The following is a 24,416-nucleotide window of genomic DNA, read 5'->3' as shown; positions in this document are numbered from 1 at the left end:
CACTTTGTTTGGACTTCTTTTTTGCTGGTTTTCAACTTTCTCTTTAATTCTGTTCATCTTATTTGCCATCCATGTCCTCAATTCCATTTCTGTAATTTCAATGATTTCTTTATGGTTAGAATTTTCTGCTGTATCTCCATTGTGATTCCTTTGGGGAGTTGTTCTGTTCACAATTTTCACATTGCCAAGGTTCTTTTGCTGGTTCCTCCTCTTGTGTATTCTCTTTTTTTATCTTTAGTAAACTAAAGGGTTAAAAATACCTCTTCGTTGGAGTTATTTTTGTTGGGTTCAAATAGGGAGCGATCACTAGATGGCGCTTTAGTATCAGTCGTAATGGAAGCTGCTGGATGCCCATTTTCTTTGCTGACCCTAGCTGCTTCCAGTGTTCAATAATCTCCCCTCTAGAAATTTGGGAGGGAACTTCCAGCTCTGCTCTGGTAGCAGAAGCTCTGGGGCCGGCCCTGTGGGCTGGGTGCAGCACTGAAGTTTGGGGGTTGGTGCTACAGACCTTGTGTGGATGCTGAACGCTCTTGAGTTTCAGAGAGGGAGCCTCAGTGGTTAGGCTGGGGTGGGGACTGAAATTCCATGACCCAAGCAGGGCCTGGGATCCAGAAGAGGTCCATGGTGGTATGGGAGGAGGACTACACCAATCTGTTCGTGGAAACCAAAGGACAATTCAGAGGTTGTAGCCCATTCCAAAGGCGGAGCCCAAGCCTACCATGTGGCACAACGAACCTTTTGGTCTTCAGAACCTCTGGGACACTGTGCCAGGTGGGGCTGGTGTGGTTACCAGCAGCCCCGGAGTTACGGTGTTCTCCATGCCCCTCCTGTGCCCTGCCGAACTGGGGAAGCGGCCTGTTGTTTCCCTGATGTGTGGCAGCTTTCTGGGCCCCATCCCTACCAATTCCCTTGCCTAGATCCACCTGTCCTTTATAGGAGGGAAGTGTTTTGTTTCAGGTCTTTGGCTATGGTTTAGGGAAGGTATGAGTTGATGATCTGTTCCCTTCCACCCCGTCCCAGATTCTCACTGTTCACCCACCAGTGCATGGTGGCCCCAGCTGCTGTCTGTTCCCCTCAGCACCCTTTGTCTGGTGGGGTAGCCCTACTCAGAAATTCAGGTCGGTCCCCAGGCCAACCCAGCTGGGGTCTGTGGGGGATGCTCAGATCACTGAGCCATTCCTGTGCAGCATCTCTGATTCTGTGCTGCAAAAATTCCTCTTCACCTGTTTCTTTTGTTCCCTTCTATTCTTTTTATATTTTCCTCTCCTGGTGTCCCACACTGTCACGGTGCTGTTTCTTTGTGGAGCAAATAGAGTGGTGGCTTGCTTATGTTTCTCCCTCTTTTCCTGGGAGAGGATGTTAAGAGACTGATTCCAATCCCCCATCTTTTTCAGTATCAATTTCGATGATCTTAAAGTTAAGTTTTCTCAAGCAGACCGAGTAGATCTACAGCCTGGTTAACCATAGGTCTCCCTTTGCCTTCCTCCTTCTTAATATTTTGAAATAAAAAATAAAATTCACCTGTGTCATTTTAGTGTAGGAAGGATAGATTTGAGACTAAAACATAAGTTAAGGAAGTCTGTTGTTAGAATTAATTGGTAATATGTGTCAACTTAGGGTACTATTCCCCCAAAACATGTTCTGTTTGTGTTGGTATCAATACTATTGATTTGATAGTATTTTCAGCATATCCATCTTCTAACCCATCCCATTTACTGGATTATGGATGCTTTTTAAATATCTGAAAAAGAAAACAAAATAAAGCTACACATTTTTGCTACATCTACAATGCAACAAGAACTAGAAAATAACCAAAATTATTAGGTACTCAATATTCTTTCAACTCAAATATTTGACATAATTTTATATAAATAAAGGTGAATTTTATATTATAGATAAATATGTAGAAAATTAAGAGAAATATCCTCTGGTTCATTCATAGATAAACTACTTTTAAATGTCCTGATAATTGATGTTGAAGGATAGTTTTCTGTCTTTTAGATAATTCCCTTAATTATCCTCTATGCTTTATTTATATAGCCAGGGCTTAAACATTGGAAGAGCCTTTGCTCCTTTAGAAATACCTATTTCCAAAAATTACATACAGCTATCAGAAGTGGTATATAAGTATTTGGCCCTGTTAATACTACCATGTGTTGCTGTGATTTAGAGAACATTATAAATCTTCCCCCTCCCCATCCTTATCATAAATATCTCCAGTACTTCTACAATGGGTAGGTCTGTAGATCGGAGTCAACACAGAATAAGGGCAAGAGACCTGGATTAAAATCTCAGAGATTTGTGAAACTAAAGCCCGTAGTTTATAGTCAAGGTAGCAACATGAAGATTGGGAACTTAGAGGTTGCAGAGACCCAAGCCAGGTGATGAGCAAATAGGTTAGGTCAGACAAAATACTAAACTTGGGTTTCTAGCAAGGTGGAAATGTCAAAGGCTGAGAAGCCATCAGAAATCAGGCAATAAATGGATACTGAAAGATCAAAGGTAGTGAGTGGTACTAGTAGTCCTATAAGAGTTGGCACTTGATTCACACAAAAAGTGGTATTGTCACTATTGGTATAGCTGCTGAAAAGGGAAGTTGGAAAGAATGGAGCTTAGGGTGATGCCAAGGAGGACATACCTGGAAATTAAAGGTATTTAAAAACCTTTTGAATGAAAAAAGGAACTTCATCAAAAACAGTACAGGATAAATTTAGCCTAACATCAGTTCTGATAGAAACAGTCTGGTCTTTTGCCAATATTTGATTTTAAAAACTGAACTAATATATGGGGGTGGGGAGACTTTGTCTAACAAATGCAATCAATGGAACCTAATAGTGTATGTATCAAGTCCATAAATAGGCTTCAGTTTTGATTACAAATGTAATATAAACCTAGGAGTAGAGTTTATATATATTGAAAGTATGCATATGTTTATAAGACACTTCTTTTCCAAGACCAGAAGCAGATCTGGCTCGATGAAGACCTGTATCAGATAGTTTGATTTATTTTCCTTATTTGCTAATGTATTAAGAATACGCCTATTGCTATAGTGATGATATGCCATTTAGAGTCAAGTTGTTAATGATAAGTTTTTAACTAGGTGAGATGATGATCATGGTATATTTCAAGGCTTATTCAAATTCTTTTTAGAATGTGCACATGTGGTGGAGTGGGGGCCTGCAATAAAGGAGAGGGAATTCTTTGTTGAGGCTCCATTTGAAATCTCCTTTACCTCAATTATGAAAAAAATGAAAGTGCTTTAGAAATAAAGAGAATTGTGCTAAGTCTTCATAAAAGAATTAAAGAAGGGAAAGGGTTAACTTTAATAATAGTACCTTATATTTATGCAGTATAATTCTCCGAGGAACTCAAAGCATGTTTTCAGGCACCATTTAATTAATTTCTTTAATAGTTCTGTAAAGTAGAATGAATTTAAGATAACATTAACCATTGACATGTGCAGTGATTAAGGTTCTTTGTGACACCTGCAGGCAGTTTAACTGAACATACTAGTGAGGAATCACCTAGATCAGTAGTGAATAAATGATTATTAGCCTGGCCATTATTAGTTAGCTCAGAATTTCTATGATTCTGCTATTATATATGTATAAATGTATAAGCAGGGGTGATCTATCTAATCACTTCTTGCTGTGTTTCTCTTTCCTTTCTCAGCCAAGTAGTTAGCTTCTTAACCCAATGAGTGCTATTTTCATGAGTGACCACTTTGTATATCAAACAGGTGAGATAGCTCTTAAACTTTTCTGAGTGCTACTCTGCTTGCATTTACTTTTTGGTTCCCAGAGTTAATTCCTGTGAGTTTATGGCAAAGAGCTGTTTTTATATTTTTTCTTTTAGGTGACACATAATAATCATACATACTTATGCGGTACATAGTGATGTTTCAATACATAAAATGCATAGTGACATGATCAGGGTAATTAGCCAGGAAAATGTACACCAAACCACAATGAAATATCATCACATCCCAGTTGGGATGGCTATATCAAAAAGGCAAAAAAGAACAAATGCTGGTAAAGTTTCATAGAAAAGGTAACTTTTATACACTGTTGGTGGGAATGTAAAGCAGTACAGCTACTATGGAGAATAGTATGGGAGTTCCTCAAAGAAATTACAAATAAAACTACCAAAGAATTCTTAAAGCAGGGCATGTAAACAAAACAAAACAACACAAAAAGAATAACGTGGCCATAGCATTGGGCACAGGTTGAAATTTGCAGAAGATGAGAGGGAGACCCTCTCTTCATGTAATGTGTAGAAATAGCACAGTAAGAATGAACTTCTTATTTGTCCAGGGCAAGTCCATGGTTATATTGTTCCATTAGGCTTTTGTCTCTTCTCAACATTCTATGTATGTGTATATGCCAAATTGTATTAGTCATCTTCAGAGTTTTCAAAAGAATCATTATATTACATTTAATCTACTCTTCTCAGTGTTCCAACTCCATTCCATGGTGTTTATTCTCAGTAGAACAAAACTTACTGTGATTTTGTTCATTTTACAGATCTGGAAACCAATGTCATACCCAAAGTCACTGAGTAAAGGCCAACGCCATTCAGTATAAAATACCACAATTTTCTTCCTTTCTATTTCAAAATGTCTCTTTATTTTTATCCTTTATCCCTCTTCCCTCCATTCAAGCAAGGTGAGTGGTACCTTTACATCTTTCCAAATGTAAATTGTCTACCTTTGCTCATTTCTACCTTTCCCATATATTTTGGTAACCATCAATTATACCTTTTTGCAATTGCATTTTGAAACTCGGTCCCATAGTAAGTATGCTAAATTCTCTTCCTTCCTAAATGAGTACACACACACACACACACACACACACACACAACATTAGCATCCTTAATCTGGAAATCTAAAATTATTCAAACTGTGAATTTTTTTTTTTTTTTGAGACAGAGTTTCACTTTGTCACTCTCCGTAGAGTGCTATGGTGTCACAGCTCACAGCAACCTCAAACTCTTGGGCTTAAGTGATTCTCTTGCCTCAGCCTCCCAAGTAGCTGGGACTACAGGTGCCCGCCACGGCACCTGGCTATTTTTTGGTTATAGTTGTCATTGTTGTTTGGCAGGTCCAGGCTGGATTCAAACCTACCAACTCTGACATATGTGGCTGGTGCCCTAACTGCTGAGTTATGGGCGCTGAGCCCAAACTGTGAAATCTTCTGAGTGCCAACATGATGCCATAACTGGAAAATTCTATACCTGACTTTATGTGATGAATCATGGTTAAAATACAGTCAAAACTTAGTTTCATGCACAAGATTATTTTTAATATGTGTATATATATTATATATATATATATATAATTACCTTTAGGCTATTTGTATAATATGCATGTGAAAATACATGACATAGATCCCATCCCATCCCCAAGATATGTATGGTAAATTATGTATGGTAAATATTCAAAAATCCAAAACAAAAATAAAAATTCAAAACACTTCTGGTCCTAAGCATTTCAGATAAAGGATACTCATACTCTGTGTGTGTGTGTGTGTGCGTGTGTGTGCGTATGTGCACACACACACACATACACACATATGTCCACTTTCCTTTATCCTCCTTCCTCTTCAAGGCACACTACCCCATCTATTTTTTTTTTCTGTCTACATCCAATTTTTTTAAAATATATACATAGATTATCTGTTTTATTCTGTCTCATTCACTTCTCACCTCACTAAAACTTGACTTCCTCCCCACCACTCTGTGGAAGTTCATTTTTCAGTAATCATGTAACTACCTAAATCATGTAATTACCTATCTCTTATTTCTCCTTGGGATATTTTTATACCCTTAGGCACTTTTGAAGTTCTTTGCTGGCACACTGTCTGTCCTACAGTAAATATTCAGTATGTGATGAACACCTCCTCTTTGTTCAAATTCTTCTGTTTTCTCTCTTAGTTATCAACCTAATTATCATCTTGTTTCTTCTCAATCTTTCTGTCTGTTCTTTCTTCCTACAACTGCTTCTTTAACTGGTTTTAGTGGGAAAGAGGAAGAGTACAAGTTTAAAATCATAAAAATAATATTAAAATCTTCACAAAATTAAATCATGAGAATATGGGTTGGGCTACTTTATAGTCCTTTCCTAAAGAAGATAGAAGCATCTTCTTTGGTTTGTGTGGTAAAGAGAAATACCTATACTTAATTAACAAAAGCTTCAATAAGGGACTATCTTAACTAAGATTGTTGATAGGACTCATCCAGTTAATAAGATATTTATTGAATGCCTGGTGCATGTAAAGTTCTGTGGAGACACAGAGATGACTAAAAGGCAGATATGGCCCTAAGAAGACTAGAATATAGCTGAGCAGAAAGAAATAAACAAACAGTATATGGCAAGAGTTATCTTCAGTATGATGGTGGAATAGGAAGAACGACCTGCTGACAGAAATATCAACTTAATAACAATATACCATCTAAAAAGCCTTTATGGTAACTCCAAAAATCATAGGAAGTCACAATGTCCCAGGCAGGCTTAGAGACAAAAACAGCCACATTGTAAATGTTTCTTACCTATTTCAGTGTGGCTGTAGGTGTCCATAAGAGACTTAATTTATGTTTAAGTAAATATATAGGCTGAACATGGAAGGATAGAAAAATATATCCCATGCAAATAATATCTAAAAGAGAGCAGAATTAACAAAATATGTTTTAAGTAAAAAATTTTCAAAGAGAAATAAAGGATATTAAATAATGATAAAAGGGTCAATTTGCCAAGCAGATGTAAAAATTATAAACATATATGCAACCAACTTTATAACATCCAAATATCTAAACCAAAAATTGACAGAACTGTGGGAAGAAATGGACAGTAACACAATAATATTAGAATATTTTAATACTTTCGATAATTAATAGAACATCAAGACAGAAATTCAATAAGGAAACAGAGAGCCTGCATAGCACACCATATAACAACCAAATGGACCTAATAGACATGTACAGAACATTTCATACTCAACAGAATGGACATTTTTCTCAAGCACACACAGGATAGGCCCCCAAATTCATCACAAGTTAGGCCACAAACAAGCCTTAACAAATGTAAGAAAAGTCAAATCACACAAAATATCTTTTCTAGCCACAAGAAAATAAAACTAGAAACCAATACCAGAAGGAAAACTGAAAAATTCACAAGTATGTGAAAATTAAGCACCACTCTTGAATAACTAATGGGTTAGAGAAGAAATCAAAAGGAAAAGTAGAAAATATCATGAGAACAACAAAAACATAAACACAATATACAAAAACTTATAAGATTTAGCATAAGTAGTACAAAGAGGGAAATTTGTAGTGGTAAACACCCTTGTTAAAGAAGAAAAAAAAGATCTCAAAGCAACAACCTAAAGTTATAGCTCAAGGAACTACAAAGGCTCAAAGAAATAATAAAAATTATAGCATAAATAAATGAAACAGAGAATCAAAAAACAATAGAAGAAATCAACAAGATTTTTTCTGAGTTGGATTATTGAAAAAAATAATTAAAAATTTGACTTCCCTGTAGTCCCACCTACTTGGGAAGCTGAGGCAAGAAAATAGCTTAAGTCCAAGAGTTTGAGGTTGCTATGAGTTGTGACGTCATAGCACTCTACCAAGGGTGACATAGTGATACTGTCTCAAAAATAAAAAAAATGTTGACAAATCTTTATCTAGACCTAGAAAAAAAAGAAAAAGGACTCAAATAAGCAAAACCTGAAATAAAAGGGGAGATATAACAACTGAGGCCACATGAACGAAAAGGATTTTAAGAGACTACTATGAATATTTATGAAATTGGATAACCTAACAAACACATTGAAAAAACATAGAGCATATGGATAAATTCCTGGCCCCTTAAAACTACCAAGATTGAGCTGGGAAGAAACAGAAAACCTGAACAGACCAATAATGTATAAAGATATTGAGATAATCATAAAAAAACTGTCCAAAGAAGATCTTGGGACCAGATGGCTTCACTGCATAGTTCTCCCAGCATTTAAAGAATTAATGTCAATCCTCCTTAAACTCTTTCAGAAGACTGAAGAGGAGGGAACACTATCAAACCATTCCACAAGTTCAGCATTACCCCAATATCAAGACCAGAGACACAAGAAGAAAAGACAATTAAAGGCCAATATCCCTGATGAATATAAGTGCAAAAGTCCTCAACAAAATACTAGCAAACAAAATTCAACAGCATAGGGTGGCGCCTGTGGCTCAACGGAGTAGGGCACCGGCCCCATATGCCGGAGGTGGTGGGTTCAAACTCAGTCCCAGCCAAAAACTGCAAAAAAAAAAAAAAATTCAACAGCATATTTGAAAACTCATACACCATGGTCAAGTGGTATTTAACTGGGATGCAAGGATGATTCAACATCTGAAAATCAATCATTGTGATATACCACATAAAAAGAACAAAGATAAAAATCACATGAACATCTCAATAGATGTATAAAAAGCACTTGACATAGTTCAACAGTCTTTTAAGCTGAAAAACACTCAACAAACTAGGAATAGAAGGAACTTGTCTCAACAGAATAAAGGCTGCCATACATTAGAAGTCCACAGCTAATAACCTACTCAATAGGTGAAAACCTTAAAGCTTTTCCTATCAGATTAGGTGCTTATAGATAAGGATACCCACTCTTGTCATGTCTACACAATATAGTAGTGGAAGTCCTAGCCAGAGAGCAATTAGGCAAGAAAAAGAAATAAAAGCCATTTAAATCAGAAAAATATAAGTGAAATATCTAGGCTCATAGATGACATATTCTAAGTTGAAAAATCTAAAGATTCCACAAAAAGGTTTTAAACTAATAAATTCTGCAGAATTGAAGGATAGAAAATAAACATACAGAGATCTTATATGTATGTATTTATTTGTTGACTCATTATTTGATAGAGATGGGGACTCACGGGTCTTGAACTCTTAGCTTCAAGCTATCCTCCCACCTCAGCCTCCAAAATTGTTGGAATTACAGATGTGAGCCACCATGCATGGCCCTTATATGTCTTTTTAGACCAATAGCAAATGATTCACAAAAAAATAAAGAAAATAATGCCATTTATAATAGTGTGGAAAAGAATAAAATACTTAGAAATAAACATAACTAAGGATACAAAAGACTGTACACTTAACACTACAAAACATTACTGTAATAAATTAAAGAAGGCACAAATAAATGGAAAGACACCTCATATTTGTGGACTGGAACACTAAATATTGTTAAAATGTCCACACTACCCAAAGTGATCTACAGATTCAATGTAATCCCAATCAAAATCCTGAAACTTCATATGGAACCACAAAGGTCCATGAATAGCCAAAACTATCTTCAAGAAAAAAAAAAAAAAAGCTGGAGTCCTTACACTTTCTGAGTTCAAAACACAATACAAAGCTATAATAATCAAAACAGTGTGTTACTGGAATAACAACAGAGATACAGAGCAATGAGATAAAATAGAGACTCCAGAAATAAACCCACATATATTTGGTCAAGTGATCTTCAGCAAATGTACCGAGCCTATACAATGAGGAAAGGATAGTCTTTTTAACACATGGTCTTGGGAAAACTAAACAGCAACATGAAAAAGAATAAAATTGAACTCCTTATTTCACACCATACAGAAAATCAACTCAGAAAGGATTAAAGACTTAAACATAAGACCAAAAATTATAAAACTCCTAGAAGAAAACATAGAGGAAAATCTTCATAATTTTGATCTTGACAATGACTTTTTTGTATATGACACCAAAAGTATAGGCAACAGAAGCAAACATAGACAAGTGGGGCTATGGGAAACTAAAAAGCTTTTGTGAAGCTAAGGAAATGATCAAGAGAATGAAAATGGAACCTATGGAATGGAAGAAAATACTTGCAAACCATTTATTTGGTAAGGGGTTAACATAAAAAATATTTAAGTAACTCTAAAAAATAATTAAGTAACTCATACAACTCAATAATAAAACATGCAAACAATCTGGTTAAATATGACAAACGGACTTGAACAGGTATTTATCTGAAGAATTTATACAAATGGATAATAGCCATATGAAAAGCTAATCAGAATCACTAATCATCAGGGAAATAAAAAATGAAAAGTACAATGAGATACCACCTCATACCTGTTAGGATAGCCATCATCATAAAAGTAAAAAAAGAAAATTATAAGTGTTGGTGAGGATATGGAAAAATTGGAATGCTTGTATACTGTTGGTGGGAATGTAAAATGGTGCACCTTTGGTGGGAAACAATATGAAAGGTCCTCAATAAATTAAAAATAAATCTATCATGTCATCCAGTAGTCCCACTCTTGGTATTTGCCAAAATATGGAAGCAACCTGTCCATCAACAGATGAATTAATAAATAAAACATAGTATATAAATACAAACAATGCAATATTATTCAGCCTTGACAAAGAAGGAAATCTCATCACATATGACAACATGGGTGAACCTTGAGGACATTGTGCTTAGTGAAATAAGCCAGTCACAGAATGACAAATAGTGTGTGATCCCACCTACATGAGATATCTAAAGTAGTCAAAGTCTTAAAAGCAGAATACAGTAGAATATAGTTTCTTGCCAGAAGCTGGGAGATGTGGAAATGGGGAGTTTCTGTTCAATGGGTATAAGGTTTCTGTCATGCAAGAGGAAAAAATTTTAGAGGTCTCCTGTACAACAATGGGTATATAGATAACAATTCTGTACTGGGGAGATTTCTTGTTATATGTTTGTTGCAACAGTTAAAATGTGACATTTGTACAGCATAGTTGATAAGAAATATTGTAACAGAGATTTCTCAACTTCAAAACCTCAAGTTCAAAGTATTCTCTTTACCTCATCTTGCATATCATGGCAATAATGCTTAAGGATTCTTCCTACTTAGGATCTTTTCTATTATTACTTTGGTAACTTCCAATCAGGCCCCCATATTTCTTATTAGGATAAGTATTGTGATCAATTCTAAATTGGCCTGTTCATCTCCAGTCTTGCTCAACCTCAATCATTTCTCATCACTATAAGCAAAAAGAACAAATTAAATATAAAAATCTAAATCGTATCATCTATCTCTCCTGATTTAACCTTTTCAATAACTCTCCCTTCCTTATCTAGGGAAGAAAACAAATTCCTTACCTTGATTATTGGCCACCACCTACTTCTTCAGTCCCATCTTCTCTTTGCACCCATTATTCCACTTATACCAAACTGTTCTCTTTATTTTTGCTTCCAACCTCCTGGCAAAACTTGTGTGTGTGTGTATTTGTATATCAGTGTTGACTTTACCATCACTTCCCAATGATACCTTTCCTGATCTCTGATCTACAGTCCCAGGAAGAAACTATGTCTACTTTTTTTTTTTTAGAGACAGAGTCTCACTTTGTCACCCTCAGTAGAGTGCTGTGGCATCACAGCTCACAGCAACCTCTAGCTCTTGGGCTTAGGTGATTCTCTTGCCTCAGCCTCCCGAGTAGCTGAGACTACAGGCACCTGCCACAACGCCCTGCTATTTTTTGTTGCAGTTTGGCCAGGGCCAGGTTTGACCCTGCCTTCCTCGGTATATGGGGCCTGCGCCTTACTCACTGAGCCACAGGCACCATTCTAGCTATGTCTACTTTTTCATGTGCCTCCTATATCTAATGAATTCTTCTGTCCCAGCATGTTTAGTTTTTAATCATACATTTATTTGTTGATATGTTTGCCTCTCTTTACTAGAGCGTGAACTTGATAATGAGGTATTTTGTTCAATGTTTCTTTCTCAGCAGTAAGCACAGTGCTTGATGCTCAATAAATATCTGTTTTATGAATGTATACACATTTGTGTTTATGAACAACTGCACAGATATATGAATAAGTGAAAAAAACAAATTAATGAATTTTTCAGTTTCTAAGATAACTAAATTTTACACGGTTTGCAACATCCCTCACTGTAGCCTTCTGTTAACTTTCTTGTATTTCCCAAATCCAGATTTACTTTAGAAAATAACCCTGTGATTGCGTTTAGTGTTATCAAGAGCCATAGAATCTTATAATTGGAGGGAACTTTAGTGGCTTCATTAGTATGGGTAAGTAAGCCTGGCCAGGATAGTAAGTAACCACAAAACTATAGTGGTTAACAAAAGGAAAATTTACTTCTTGCTAATACAAAATCTAGTTGGATAGTCACGTGACTTTCTATACAATTCAAGGTTTTTCTACCTGCTGGCTCTCCCATCCTCTAGTGAGACCCTTCAGAGTTTTTTGTTGTGCCCCCTGCCTTTATCTAGCAGATAGAGAGAATAGGGAGGGTAGCAGTGTTGTGTACATTACTTCTAACCACATCTCCTTGTCCAGAGTTCAGCCATGCGGCCAACCTAATTTAAGGTAGGCTGCAGAATACAGAGAACACTGTGGATATATGGGTGAGTCATCTAGTCCTTCTGGATATAGGAATAATTCTGGGAGCATCTCTAAGAGTATTTTCTAGTAGAAGAGAGTTCTCTGACGATGGGGAGCTCACTACCACCACAAGGCTACCTATTCAGTTATGGTGCAAACTTTGTCACTAGAAAATTCTCCTTTATGCTGAGCCATAATTTCCTTCTTACAGCAAGACAGAGTAAACCTATTTTCCTTCCATATAGTCCTTTAAATATTTGAATAAACTAGCAGGATCCCCCAGTATCTTATATTCTTTAGATATTTACAGTTCTTAATAATTTCTTTTAGGAACTTTGCACGGTGATGACTGCTCTCTTCAGTATATACGGTACTGACGGGCGTCAGTGTACTTAAAATATGAGGCCATGTGCCAGATGTGATTTAACTTATGTAGGGAATAGGATACTGACTTCCTGCATTCTGGTCACTATGTAAAATGAGATCATCTGGGTGAAAGCACTTTTTACAACATAAAGCAGTGCACACTCACGAAAGGTACCATTACCATTATGAATGTAGTTGGACATTATGTGAGCTTGTTCAGCAGCCACATCACAGCCGGCTAGTATTTCAAACTTGTGGTCAGCTAACCCCCCCCAAACCTTTTTCATAGGAATTGCTACATGAAAGAGCCCCGTAATCATTTGTTCCTTGGTCAGTGATAAGTACATTCGTTTTTTGCCTTTGAGAAAATCGGCTTAATGGTGCCTCGATTTCCAGAGCTAACTACCAGTTTAAAATAGTTGACAAGTTTTAGGTCCTATCAACCTACGCAAACCACTTTGATCAAGATCAGTCTTGTTTTTGTTTGCAAGTACAAATTCAGGTAGCTAAGCATATTTTTTGGACTGTATGGCAACTACCTGATTAAAGCTCCTTTTAATCCGTTTGTGGCACTGGTGTGGAGATGGCCTTAAATGCTTCATTTCCACTTTAGTAGCTCATGGTTTTGTTTTCATTAACTGCTCTCTGTGGTCAAGAATTGCACATTTTTCTTGGAATTTTGCAAACAGCATGTGCAATTTAAATTACACAGAAGCACAGAAACCATAAATAATAGCAGCCTTGAGATTACATGATTAGTACAATTAAAGCAGAAATATGGATAAACATACCTTTTCTACCATATTATTCTCCCTCTCTAGGAACGTTCTGGATCATTTACTTCTCAAGCCCGTAAATCAGAGCCATCTCTTAAATCCAGGATTAGCAGTCCATAATGAAAGGATCAGGATTTATGTGAATGCAGTCATTTGAATTGCTTCGTCTATTTGTACTTCTCCATGGGGAATCATGATGGTGTTTTCAAATATTGAGCTTTTGAGAAAGTTCCCAATTAATTAATTGGCCTACTTCAATCAGTGAAATGCTACCATGTTATATAATGTTTGATGTATATTCACTCTCTTTGGGCTTGGTGGACCAGAATTTCCAGTTTTCTAAATAAGAGAAAAAAGAAGGAGATCAGCTTTCTTATTGGAAAGTGAAAAGCACACAGCAATTTTCACTGGACCTAAATGCAATATCTCTCAATGTTTATTACAGGGACACGGCGGCTCATCTTATGCATGTGTCCTGGCTGCAAGTTACTATGACATACCCTGTCTTACTACATGTGCTCGTTTCTAGGGCAGCTGCAACAAAGTGCCAAAAGCTGGGTAGCTTAAAATAGAAATGTATGTGTCACAGCTACAAAGACTAGAAATTGAAAATCAGTGTCAACAGTGTTGGTTCCTTCTGGAGGCACCAAGGGAGAATGGTTCCTTGTCATTCTGCTAGCTTGTGGGAGTTGCCTACAGTCCTTAGCGTCCCTTGGCTCACAGGGACTCAATCTCTGTCTCTGTCATCACACAGCATTCTTTCCTTAGCTGTGTCTCTTTCTGTCTCCAAATGTCCCTCTTTTATATGGTCACCAACCAGTATAACCTACTGGATACATATATATATATATATATATATATATATATATATATATATATATATATATATATCCCATTTTAACTCTACAAAGCCCTCCTTTCCAAGTAAAGTCACAATCACAGTTACCAGTGTTAAGTACATAGCTTTGTGTGTGGGGGGGGTTACACAATTCAAGGCATAACACTCCGCTTACTTACACTGAAATCCATATGACAGTGAACAAACATCTGGATGGGAAGTAAAATCTTCAGTCACAAAGTAAGAAGTTTGCTGGACTAAAATCTAAGCGTCTGGAAGCCTAAATGTTTGAGTTTTCACAACATTGGAGGCTCCATTGGACTAATACTTAGGCGGGTCTCATGCAGATCTTAAAAGGAAAAACTTCTTTTTTTTTTTTTTGGAGTCAGAGTCTCACTGTATCACCATGGGTAGAGTGCCATGGCATCATAGCTCACAGCAACCTCAAACTCTTCAGCTCAAGCGATTCTTCTGCCTCAGCCTCCTGAGTAGCTGGGACTACAGGCACCCACCACAATGCCCGGCTAGTTTTTCTATTTTTAGTAGAGATGGGGTCTCACTCTTGCTCAGGCTGGTCTGGAACTTGTGAGCTCAAGCAATCTACCTGCCTTGGCCTCCCCAGAGTGCTGGCATTACAGGTGTGGGCCACAAGGAAAATCTTCTATAAAATGGGCTGCAGCCTGAGTGTCAAATCTACAAATGCAGTTTACCAAGTTAGGAGAGGAAATCCTTATGTATTGATGAAGATTCTTTTGAAATCAGGGGCCTTGTTTGAAGTTATTATTGTATTCCTCCTTGTCTTAGGCCATAAGGACTTACTCATTTTAGCTGTCTCCCTTGACGAAAATACGTCCTCATCATCTCAAAAATTCTGAGCTCCTGATGTGTTTATGGAGTTTATATTTATGGAGCAATATCAGTTTATAGATCAGAAAAAATTGAATAAAAATCTTTCATTATAACACAAGACCGAGGAGAGCAAAATCTGGCCAATGTATTCTTAAGGGTATATGTACGCATCACAGCAGTGGTATAGTAAATCAGTGCAATATCAGGGTTATGTTCTTTTCTAGCCTTAATCCAAAATATTGTGGAGAAAAGAAGTAGTTTGGGAAGGAGAGCAAAATAGCTCACATACATCTATTGTTTTACTGTGAGTAGATGACAGATAATTACAAATTGAGATTCTTGCTATGTGGGAATGATGGCACTGGGATTTCTTCTACTCTGTACATAGGATGTAACCCTGTGTCCTCCTCCTTCTAGCTCCCACTTGGCAGTGAACATGTCATTTATAGTCAGTGTAGACAACAGGCAGTTCAGACAATAGACAAAAAGTACTGGCTAAATCAAGGCAATGTTAGTATTTTCCAGTGAGTAACGGTATAGCATTCACTGCCATTGTGATTCTGAAGTCTTTAGTGCTGGTTTAGTGATGTGGAATGGCTTAGTGTCTGCTTTGTCTAGATCTATAAAATGACTTCTCACCCTCCCTTCCTTAGCTGAGGGTGTGCCTTCTTCCCCACAAACATAGTCATTACCAATGTACGCTAATCTGCATACATTTGAAATAGTATTTATATACAAATAGGTAATTTCAGTAAAAGCCCATTAGATTTAACTGATTCAACAAGGAGTCATTGAGAGCTAGTGATGTACTAGACATGGCTCTAAACACTGAGGGTATATGGCAGGTGTGGTTTCTTCCCTCATGGCAATTACCGTTTAGCAGGGGAGACAGAGGTTAAGTAAATTAACTTATTACTTTATGTGAATGTAAAATTACAAATTGTGGTTAAATGTTAGGAATGGGAAGAAGAGAACACATCTGGTAGACTGTGGAAGAGTAGAGATGTGTGGTTTCAGAAAGTTCAGAAGCTAAAACTTAAAAGATGAGAAGGAGCCATCACATGAACATTGAGGGAAGATGTGTTTGAAGCAGAGGGAATAGCACGTATTATGGTCTCCAGCTGGGGTAATAGTGAAACCCCATCTCTACAATCAAAGTCAGAAAATTAGCTAGAGGAGAATCATGTGAAACCAGGAATTTGAGGTTGCTGTGAGCTAGGATGACACCACTGCATTCTAGTCTGGGCAAAAGAGAGAGACCCTGTCTCAAGAAAAAAAAAAAAAAGTCTTGTAAAAGGTAAATGGTTGGGAATATTTGTGAGACTTAAATCCAGTGTAGGTCGAACACTGTAATTTATAAAAACAGAGATAGGAGTGGCATGAACTGGCATCAGAGAGGTAAAAAGTATCACATCATGCCGACTCTCATAGGAGGTTTCTAATCAAAGAAGTGCTGTAATGCAATTTATGTTCATTTATGTTTTCTAACTTTTTATTTTGAAATAATTGTAGACTTACAGAAATGTTGCAAAAATAGCACAGAGTTTTCCTGTATAGCCTTTCACTCAGCTTCTTTTTATGAGGACCCTGGTTAAAAGGCTATTGAAGTATTTTAGGCAAAAGATAAAGGCAACCCAGACTAAGGTGTTGCTAGAGATGGAGGTAAGATTATGCTCACTCATGCCGTTCCATCACTTGAAGATGAGGTAAGATTAATAGCACTTCTCTGAAAATAACCTCCTGTGCCTCATGTACTATGTTAAGAGCTGGAAGTGCAATAGTAAGCAAAAGAGACATTATTCTTTTCATCAAGAAACTTGTAGTCTCACAGACTTGGTAATGGATTGGATATGGGTAGATGAGAAAATAGATTTAACAAAAGTCTTTCAGGTTACTGAACAATTGAGTAAAGATGTCTTTTACTAAAGTGGGTGTTTCAATTACCTATTACTCTATAACACCACCACCACCCTAAATTTACTGGCTTAAAAGAATAATGATTTATCATTTCTCATGGTGAGTGTCCAGGTAGTTCTATTGCTGCACATAATTTCACTTGTGGTCATTCATGTGGCTCCTTTCAACTGATAGCTTGGCTGGCTCTGGAACATTCATTATGGCCCCATTCACATTCTGGAGCCTTTGTGCTAACCTTTATCAGAAGCATCTCATTGTTTTTCCCCACTTGGCTTCTCTCTCCACACAATATGTTACTATTCACCCTTCTAGCCCAAGTTTCGTTACTTCCTGGTTTTCTTCTAAGACAGTCAGAAGATTCCAGGCCTCTTAAAGACTAGGTCTAGAATGAGTGTCTTTCTTTCTTTCTTTTTCAGTATTAATTTCTTTTTTTTTTTATTAAATCATAGCTGTGTACATTGATATGATCATGGGGCATCACACACTAGCTTCATAAACCGTTTGACACATTTTCATTTGCAGCCCAATTCATAATTGCTAGGTCATGGAAAAAGCCCAAGTGCCCATCCATCCACGAATGGATTAATAAATTGTGGTATATGTACACCATAGAATATTATGCAGCCTTAAAGAAAGATGGAGACTTTACCTCTTTTATGTTTACATGGATGGAACTCAAGAGTGTCTCTTTCACCACATTGTGTTGGTCAAAGCAAGTCACAAGGCCAGCCCAACTTTAAGAGGAAGTAACACTGATTCCAGCTCTTGAAAGGAAGAACTGCATGCATATAATGGTTACTGGCAATCTTTGGAAACAATCTACAACCGGAAAAGTCTGAAAGGAGATTTGGATTATATATACATAAATCACAAGATCAAATGCGAGATCAGAATATTCTAATCAGGGAGCCCTTAAGCGAGCTCTTGGTCCAACCACATTGTTTTTCACATGAGGAAACTCAAGTCCAGACAGAAAGACATGACCTATTTAAGGTCATACAGCTAGTTAGTACATAGTATTCCCAGTACAGTTACCCCAAGTCAGCCAATGCCCTGTTCCTTCTTTGTATAACCAAATGTGATATATTCTTGAATTTTCCTTTTATATTTCAACATTTTTAAAGCTAACATTTGAATGAAATGTAACTTGTTCCCAGGGAACCTCATGGGTTTCTCATGCCTGTGGAAGAATAGGGAAAGGGAGCATCATCTTAGGGAAACCAAGAAAGAAGTTAGATTCAGGCTATGTTTCATTTCTAGTGTCTGTTTCCCAAATGGATTCATGTGGTACTGTTCTATGTTGTTCTTACACTATCTGTCAAGAGAATGAGTTATTTGAATGCAAACGCCTCATATATTCTGTAATTACAAATAGCAACATTCAGCTCTACTATTTTGACCTTTTCAACAATGTATAATTCTCAGGGTATGCCATTACATATCTTCTCTTGTTTACAGCCTCAGTGAACTGTGGAGAAGAGGTGAAATGGCCATCAAATCAAAATATACAATACTGAGAAGGGCAACATAATGTATCATAAGACTGATTTTCAAAGCAAGGATTAAAATCAGAATAAATCTGTCTTATAACTCCCAGGCTCCTCCCATCATATACAAGCAAGGAAATCTGATTTAACTTTGTCTATGATGATGATGGTGTAGATGGAAGAAATGAACAATATAATGACGAAAGTTGCATAATTTTTACTTCATTTTGAAAAGGAATTTTACTTTGCTCAGGCAGATTCTAGATTCCTCTCACGACCAGATTTGATAGTGTTGCAATTGTCTACAGCAGTCTTGAAACTTTCTCAGAGATCTCTATCTCAGTTTTCCAAAAATTTAACTACACTTTTAATTTATTTTGATGTTACTATTGAAAAACTACTGTGCACATACTTAGGAGAAGCAGAAAAACTACTGTGCATATACTTAGGAGAAGCATGTCCGGAAATCAAAATAATGGCAGTATTGAGACTTTGCAGAAGTTAAAAATACTTATCAATTTCAGTGGCATTCCCCTTTTAGTAGTGAAACCCCATCTACAAAGGTAATTTAAAGCTGAAGCCAAATATGAAAAAATATTGACAAGAAACAGCTTTAGTGAAGAGAAAATCACTAATGAGGTCTTAATCCCATTAGGCCTCAGCCACTATCATAAATCCCCCAGGCCTCTATATGAGGAATCCTTAGTAGATGCTTAGAATGTTGGTTTTGTAAACTTCTGTTCTATTGCAATGTAGAGCTGTCTGAAAGAGCAGCTGACCCTCTATTAAGTAGACTTGTACTATTTTGCTTCAAGGAAAGGTGAGATTCAGAATCTCCTTGAGTGCAAAGGAGAGTTTTTGGGTTTTTTTGTTTGTTTGTTTTCATGTTTGTCTTAGACCTAGCAACCTTGACAGTGCTAGGCTCACAGTTAGATTACATGTGATACTGAGATTATCTACATACCTCACCCTTCAACATTGGGATCCTTTTCAGAGATCGTATTGCTGAGATTAGCATAAGTAACTAGTTTGTGAAACAGTATCCAAAGCTAAAGGCAGCCATAAGCCATAGATGTATGGCTAGATGATTCACATCGCTTGGCTTTAGTCATTAAGCCTTTTCTCTCTCATTAAAATGAATGCGTAACTGTGTTTGTATATGATAAGGTTACCTCATGTAGCTAATATCTGAAAATAAAATTCCTCAGTAGATGCTCTTATGCTTCAGAAGTTGGAAAGAAAAATTGTGGAAATGCCCACAGACAATCCTTCTGGATCTGGCAGGAAAAAAAAAAGAAAAAGAAAGCATGTTTGTACTGCTGATATCTGAAAAGGAAGAAATGCAAACTTTCCTATTCCTCTAAAATGTATCTGTGTTCAACACCGGGAACCTTATTCGCTGATTAAGCACGAGTGCTTACAGACTCATTCTCAAAGCAGTGGGGGGAAGTATTGACTGGTAAGTACCAATTAAATCATAGTAGATCCACAGACCACTAATTAGCAAATTACCTGGTACAAAGCAAAAAACACTTCCCTAAGTGATAGGAGACAAGGGATACGGTTTTTGCTGTATCGAACGTAAAGAAGCTTGGTGATACTAGCAGGTAATTTACTTCTGTTACTCAGCATTTTTTCACCCTAATATGTAAAATAAGGGATTCATTCATTCATTTAACACATATTTAGAGACAACTTGCTATGTGTCAGGCACAATTTTAGGCATTGGAAATAGAGCAGGAAATAAGACTGACAAAGTATCTGTCCTGATAGAGCTTACATTTTCATTGAGCAAAGAGAAAATCTGAGGTAAGAAAACAGATACATAAAATGTTCAAAGATTCCAACAAAGTTCTAGAAGGAAAAGAATGAGATGATATAATAGAAACTAAAAACTAACTGGCAGCTTAGAGCCTGTAGCTCAGTGGTAAGGGCACTGGGTTTGAACCTGGTCCAGAACTGCCACACGACAATGACAACAATAACAACAACAACAACAACAACAACGACAAATAGCCCGTCCATTGTGGCGGGTACCTGTAGTCCTAGCTATTTGGGAGGCTGAGGCAAAAGAATCACTTAAGCCCAAAAGTTTGAGATTGCTGTGAGTTGTGACGCCACGGCACTCTACCGAGGGTGACATAGTAAGACTCTGTTTCAAGAAACTAACTGGGTGAGCCTGCTTCATAAGGAATGATCAGAGAACATTTTGCTGGTGATAAGTCACATTTTGGCTGAGAACTAAAGGGTAGGAAGGATCAAAGCATGGAAAATGCTTGAAGAACTTATGACAAAAAACTAGCCTTTTATTGGCCAACATGAGGATTACAGACTGGGACAACTTGTGGGCAGGGACTAAAGAGAAGATGATTGACCTTTATAACAACAGGGCTCACAAACTGGCCTTATTGGTAGCGTCTGGCTAATAGAAAATAAACAGAATTTTCTCTTGAGTGACTAGAAATTAGAGCATACTTTTTTATATGTTTTTAAATGCTTGACATATTAAAATATAATAAACTAGAATTTAAAACAAAGTTTTCTGGGTAAAACAACATTATAAATTACGTTTAGTTTCATAAGGTAAGAGATATAAGTACACACATATATGTGGATGCTAGGTCCTTCCCATTGATGGTGAGTAGTGAGAAAGCATTTGATGAAAAACATTTCAAAGGGAAGATCAAATATTAGATATAGTTTGTAGCCACAGAACAGACCAATTGAAGTGTTACCCAGTTGCCCTTATTAGCATTGGTCTCTAAAAGCAACTGGAGCTATGTGCCTAAACCCTTAGGTACTATTTTCCCCAAATCCAGGAAAATATAGTTAGAAACAAGAGTTTTATAGCCAGCTGCATTTGGGAAAGGCCTCACACCCTTTCCTCATCTTAGACATTTATAGTGAATGTAGTTCCATCAAAGTTTCTGCAATATCATATAATAAAGAAAACTGTTGAACTTTGTTCAATCCATCATTTCTAAGCAAATTTCAACATGTAATACTTTGTGCAGGAATATGTACATGTGCGTGTTTCTGTATGTGTGGCATGCATGCATATGTGTACAGTATCTGTGTTTGTTACACCTACCAACATCTTACTGAGCACACTGTATGGAAAGTTAGATAGGAATTTTTTTATTAAATCATAGCTGTGTACATTAATGCGATCATGGAGAAACCACTATATACTGGTTTTATAGACCATTTGACACATTTTCATCACACTGGTCAACATAGCCTTCCTGGCATTTTCTTAGTTATTGTGTTAAGACATTTATATTCTACATTTACTAAGTTTCACGTGTACCCTTGTAAGATGCACTGCAGGTGTAATCCCACCAATCACCCTTGCTTCACCCACCCATCCTCCCCCTCCCTCCTCTCCTTCTCCCCTTTCCCCATATTCTTAGGTTATAACTGGGTTATAGCTTTCATATGAAAGCCATAATTAGTTTCATAGTAGGGCTGAGTACATTGGATACTTTTTCTTCCACTCTTGAGATACTTTACTAAGAAGAATAGCTCTGTCCATGTAAACATGAAAGAGGTAAAGTCTCCATCTTTCTTTAAGGCTGCATAATATTCCATGGTGTACATATACCACAATTTATTAATCCATTCGTGGATGGATGGGCACTTGGGCTTTTTCCATGACTTAGCAATTATGAATTGGGCTGCAATAAACATTCTGGTACAAAAACCTTTGTTATAATGTGATTTTTGGTCTTCTGAGTATATACCTAGTAGAGGAATTATAGGATTGATAGATAGCAATTTTGGTAACATGTGTGAAAACCAAATGGATTCTGTCTTTGGCAGCACTGAATTTAACTTTATCCCATGGGGTAGACAGAAAAATGTCCTCTCAACAGATGTCCATGGCCTAATTCCTGGAACCTTTGAGTATGTTACCTTACATGGCAAAGGGGAGTTAAGATTGCACATGGAATCATCTTATGTTATCTGTGCAGGTACAGATTATAAAGATCCTTAGAAAGAGACAGAAGAGTAGGTTAGAATGATGTGATCTCATATGAGCAGGAGTCAACTTACTGATACTGGCTTTGAATATGGGGAGGACCACTAGCCAAAGAATGTGGCAGCTGCTAGAAGCTGGAAAAGACAAAGAAACAGATTGTTCCTTAGAACATCAAGAAAGAAATGTAGTCATGCCAACTCTTTGATTTTAGCTCCAGTGAGTCTCATGTCAGACTTGTGGCCTATAGAACTATAAAATAATAAGCTTGTGCTCTTTTAAGCCACTAAGTTTGTAATAACTTTTTAGAGCAGCAATAATTGACTAATAGACTTTATTTTGTGGACAAAATGTACTGTACGGGGAGGGAAAACAGCAACATATCAGAGTCCATTTAGTAGCTTGCACCGTTGATAGGATATAGACAATATAGTTTCTTCAACCACATTGACTGAGATACACTACTGAAGGTGACTGCTCACACTTACGTTGAAAGTGAATGCTAATTGAGCTTTATAAGGCAGGAAAATAATAGAGAACATTTTGCTTATCAGCATTTTCATATTTTTCACTGGTTCTGTTTGACTAGCTTTTAAGGTTTCAGAAAAGATCATTGGTCACATTGAGATAACTGTTTTCCACCGATTCAGCTTTATAGCTCCACAAGGATATCATGAGTAAGAGTAATGTTTATTTTTACTTATTTCATTTCTGCAGGAAGTATTCTTGGGTGCTGCTTCTTGAAAGCTGGATGGAATTTTCTAGAAAAACTCTTTTACATAGGGTATATATATAAAAAGAGCTTTATAGACCTGGCCTTAATAGGATATGTATTTTGAAGGTGTTTTTCCTAGCTGCAAAGAATACTTCTCCCTGAACCACCTACCTACATGTGTCCCCTCCATAATGAATAGCTGACATTTCATCGGTCAGTATCAAGATTGTGAACTGGGACAATGACTGTGGGCATGAACTAGAGAGAAACAGAATGGCCTTTATCACAACTGGACCCATGAACTTGGCCTTATTGTTAGCCAAATGAACTACAGGAAAAAATATTTCTACTTTAGCTTTGAGAAGGATTGTCTTAGCATCTTCTGGTTAGCACAGTTTATCTCTCCCTTATGTGAAACATCTTGAAATAAACAACCAAGTGGATGAGACTCAATCTGTAATGCTCAACTGAATGTTTTATAAAGAAAATACTTTTTGCTATTTAAACTGAACTGTTGTGTGTGTGTATGCACACACACACACACATATGTAAGTCCTTTTTCAGGTGGTTGGCTCCTTTAGTAATAGCTGAAAGAAGAACTGAAAGTATGAATGATACAAGTTTATTTATTTATTTTTAAGTATTGCACATCACTCCTTTCTTATACTGATCTGGAGAAAATATTAGTAGTTATGTTCAAAATGAGTACTGGACCCACATGGCAGGGCCAAGCAACTAGAACACGATTCAGAAATCAGTGAAAAGACACACTTGGATGTGATCAAGAGGCATTTCACTGCCACAAAACAAGGCCAGGGAAGGATTCTAAAATATACAGCAAGATGCATTCCTACCCCTTAGAAGTCAAGGAGTTTATCCCATATTGGTGTGAGGAATGCCTGATCTTCTGATGACTTTATGTGGGACTATTTTAACCGCCACTAGAAAACCCAATAGGGTTTTTGTTGTGTATTAATTATATGTATATGTATATATATCTATTTTTTTTATAAAAGTAAATGCAGCACAACCATGATTCAGGATTGATCCCAACCTTCTGGAGCCAGTTCTTCTGGGGTCAGAGAGGAAACAGCAGT

At 36.9% G+C, this 24,416-nt stretch overlaps 1 protein-coding gene across 1 annotated transcript in view; it reads left to right on the top strand.

Annotated features, from left to right (window-relative positions):
• Positions 1 to 24,416, top strand: part of IL1RAPL2 (interleukin 1 receptor accessory protein like 2) — a 678,833-nt gene that overhangs the window by 351,409 nt on the left and 303,008 nt on the right. The window lies entirely within an intron of this gene.

Source organism: Nycticebus coucang, chromosome X (assembly GCF_027406575.1).
Source record: "Nycticebus coucang isolate mNycCou1 chromosome X, mNycCou1.pri, whole genome shotgun sequence".
Classification (NCBI taxonomy): Eukaryota; Metazoa; Chordata; class Mammalia; order Primates; family Lorisidae; genus Nycticebus; species Nycticebus coucang.
Note: the sequence above shows the minus strand (reverse complement) of the source record. Positions and strands in the feature narration are given on the sequence as shown.